Source organism: Palaemon carinicauda, chromosome 24 (genome assembly GCF_036898095.1).
Source record: "Palaemon carinicauda isolate YSFRI2023 chromosome 24, ASM3689809v2, whole genome shotgun sequence".
Classification (NCBI taxonomy): Eukaryota; Metazoa; Arthropoda; class Malacostraca; order Decapoda; family Palaemonidae; genus Palaemon; species Palaemon carinicauda.
The window spans coordinates 6,621,546-6,625,417 of NC_090748.1; the positions used below are offsets into that span (position 1 = coordinate 6,621,546).

A 3,872-nucleotide genomic window follows, 5' to 3' on the forward strand; every position below is an offset into this window, starting at 1 on the left:
AAGGTTGAGGGCATTGTTATCAGGTTTTAGTCTGCATGAACGAAAGAAGTATGTCTGGCCCTTACTTCTTTCTTCATCATCCCCTCTACGGGGAAGCAGCATCCTGGTCTCTGCATAGCTGACCTCGAACCTCTGCAGGTAAACCATGCTTCCTTGTGTTCCGAGTATTGAGTCAATACTGTCGCGTCCCCCATACCCTGACGAGGTGGTATTGGGAACGTCCTAACCCAGAGTTCCTTCTGGAACTCCAGGTCAACTGCCTAGGACGGGTCACACTTCTTCCTTCACACACAAGCTTACGTAGGCCACATGGTTCCTTGCGGTGCAAGGAACTTGTGAGGTGCAGGGACTCCTTTTCTCGAGTGCGACTCACTCGGATTCTGAGTCCCCGGGTAAAGCCAAAGCCAGTATGGCTGGGGACTTTCCACCCTTCCTAAGGGATAAGTCACCCTTTGTAAATAGCGTGGTTTGTATTTCGGTTACGGAACAAATGACAAATTCGAAGATAATTTGTATTTTTCCTAACCATACAAACCTTAGCTATTTACACATATTTGCCCGCCAGCCCTGTCCCCCAAGACAAGTCCTACCTCTAAGTGAAAGTGAGTATTCACCTGTGTGTGAGGGGGAGGAGGGGTAGCTAGCTACCACTCCCCTACCCCCCCGCTAACTAGCGCGGGGGTAATACACCCTCGTTAAATTCTAATGGCTCGCCATTTCAGCTACGCTAAAAGTAATAACCCTTTGTAAATAGCTAAGGTTTGTATGGTTAGGAAAAATACAAATTATCTTCGAATTTGTCATGTTTCTCTTTACTTTTAATTAAGATTTGTATTCATGAATGACCAAATTAACATTTAAAAGCCTTTTTTCTTTACTCAAAGGCAAACTATTTAATAAAAACCAGATAGTTACCTTCAAGTTTCATTGATTGTAATCTTTATTACAAGTGAGATTAGGTTAATCAATAATCAAAATGAGAAGGAAAGGGTAGCTTAATTATATGGTACTCTGGGACATGAAAATACTTCAGATATTCTTGTACATATTTTTGTCACGGAAGAAATTAGCATTAAAAGCAGTTTTTGTAATAAAGGGGAAGAAATGTAGATTACGGAATTTGTACTAAGATTTTGGCTTCTTTTTTTTTTTTTTTTTTTTTTTTTTTTTTTTTTTTTTTTTTAAGCCATTGTTAAAGTAAAAAATCAGTTTCCTCTAGACATTTATAAATATATTTAATTACTTTTAGTTATAAACTATTTTAAACAAGCTACCAAGAGTGATATATTAATGGAGGGGTGTTCAGATAAAAGCACAAATTATAAAAGTGCTGTTTGTAAAATGTCATAAATCCATTTAATTAGATATTTAAATCTAAATTACATGAATCAACAGCAAGAAGAGAGATTTGGGTTTGTCATAGTAAATGTTAGTTTAAGAAATGACTACTGTTGCTATCATAAGAAACTCAAGATTGGCTGTAAAATATTATGTTGGCATTGATCTCCTAAAAGTTTGTCATTTTAGTACAGAAGAGGTTATTTTTGGTGTTTTCCTTTTTAGTATATAATTTTCTCTCTCTCTCTCTCTCTCTCTCTCTCTCTCTCTCTCTCTCTCTCTCTCTCTCTCTCTCTCTCTCTCTCTCTCTCTCTCTCTCTCTCTCATAAATTCCTGCCTGATTACTGTTTTTTAACAAAAATCTTAAATGTTGATTGTTTTGAAAGACTTCGCTGGATTTCATAATTTCAGTCTTCTAAGTTTAAGGACTGTTTAGTCACACTTAAAACAGGAGTCTCTTGTTTAAATGGACTTATTAATTCAATTCTTTCCTTGACTGTAAATTCCAGTGAGAAATCATGATGAAATAACTCTTAGAATGACAGAACTGTGTAATGGTAGTTATTTTCTATACCCATTATGAATTGTATATTAGAACTGGGAATTTCACGAAAATTACGCTAACTGTGAGTTTTAAGTAAAGCCTTTAATCAATCATAATTCGTGTAGTTCAACATTGTTTGTAGTCGGGTATATTTTGTGGATATGATTTGGGACAGACAATCAGAGATATTTAAGATTGCACACTTAGTTTATATTTAGGAGGGAATTATTTGTAAAAGTATAGTATAAAATAGCCAAGTAAATGTTAAAAGCATTGTTCTTTATGGAAATATCTGTTTTAAAGGCCTAAGTTGAGAATTAATTCTTGAAGGAATTGCTGGAGATGTGGTTTTTCATCTGTAAACGTGAGGATGAACTTTTTCCAAAGGGGAAAGCTGGAGGAATGATTGATTATTGGAGGGTAAAAGAAAAATTTAATAGTATTTTCAATAATTTCTTAAATGAGAGGTTGTCAAATGTGGTATTTTCAATAATTTCTTAAATGAGAGGTTGTCAAATGTGGTATTTTCAATAATTTCTTAAATGAGAGGTTGTCAAATGTGGTATTTTCAATAATTTCTTAAATGAGAGGTTGTCAAATGTGGTATTTTCAATAATTTCTTAAATGAGAGGCTGTTAAATTTGGTATACTGAAAGATCCTGGGGAAGGAATATCTTTAAAAAAAAAAAAAAAAAGAGGTCTAACTAAAAAGTAAAGGAAAATTTGAAATGAAATAAAGCTTAAAGTTAAGTTGAAACAAGGGATAAATTTCAATGGATATAGTGGGTAGTATTAATTTTCAAATATATTAATTGGAGATGTATGAGTATGATACAGGTAAATTTTAGTGATTTCTTCTCCAGATTGAGGAGTCAAAATTGGAAAGTGTCTTATTTCTTGAAGGAAGTAGTTTATATCAAGTTTGATGTATCGATTGTGAATAGGAATAGTTTTACATGGTAATGGGATTGAAAGTTTATCTGGAATGAGGATCAGCTCGAAATTTTAGAGGCTTAGATTTTGCAACTTTGTAGTGATTCAAGAAACTTAGCAGTTTTACAAAGACCTTTTTTGGAAGGAATTTCCAAAGTCGCATTAACAAATTTCCAAAGTTGTATTAACAATCTAGGAGAAATTTTGAATGATTGAGATTTTATAATCTAGGTTTTGAAATTACTGTTTTGTTACTTTGAAAAATAACCCTTTCAAGGCTAGTAACAAGAAGCAGGCTTTAATAAAAACCAGTAAAGTTGAAATTCTTAAAACTGAGGATTAGAAGTATGTAGATGCAAGTTTCAAGTTATGTCATTCTAAGATTCAATTTCTGCAGGCTCACTATTCTCTTATTTTTTTGAAATTTTTATAGTTTATATAAAAGATTTATTTCAATATTGTTACTCTTCTGAAGATATTTTAATTGTTCATTAGTTCTAGTTTATCTATTTTCTTATTTCCTTTCCTTACTGGTCTATTTTGTTTTGGAGCCCTTGGGCTTACAGCATCCTTCTTTTCCAACTAGAGTTGTAGCTTAGAAAGTACAGTAATATGTGTATTTTGGATAATCTAAATAATAACTGTAATGACTTAGGGATGCTTATGTTAATAGCTAAGATTTTGATTGCAAGTTCAAGAGCCTCTTGGCTGTTACATTGTTACCTGAAATTTAACAATCTTATGATTATATCAAATCTTAGTTTTAAGCTGTATGTAATCCTTGGTGCTTATGGTAAAGTGATCTAAACAGTTGGGAGCCAAATATATCCATTCCAACGACAATCTTTTGAGAAGGTTGCTTCTCTTCTTATGACACAAGAAATGCAGAAAACACTACTGAAGTTAAGTACCTAAAAAAAATCCAATCCAGGAAAATAATTGGCCTAGTATATGATATTCTTCTCCATAAAGGGTTGGTAGGGTCAGTGTACCTTTTGCAGTGTAGCCTGCTCTGTGTTAACTTGATGGTCTCTGCAGAATCCTCTCGTCCAGAAGC

At 33.6% G+C, this 3,872-nt stretch overlaps 1 long non-coding RNA gene across 1 annotated transcript; it reads left to right on the forward strand.

Annotated features, from left to right (window-relative positions):
- Nucleotides 1–809: 809 nt before the first annotated feature.
- On the forward strand, nucleotides 810–3,388 carry LOC137617797 (uncharacterized). Its single transcript, XR_011039663.1, has 2 exons — nucleotides 810–2,349; nucleotides 2,473–3,388. It is a non-coding gene; the product is annotated as an uncharacterized lncRNA (long non-coding RNA).
- The last annotated feature ends 484 nt before the right edge of the window (nucleotides 3,389–3,872 follow it).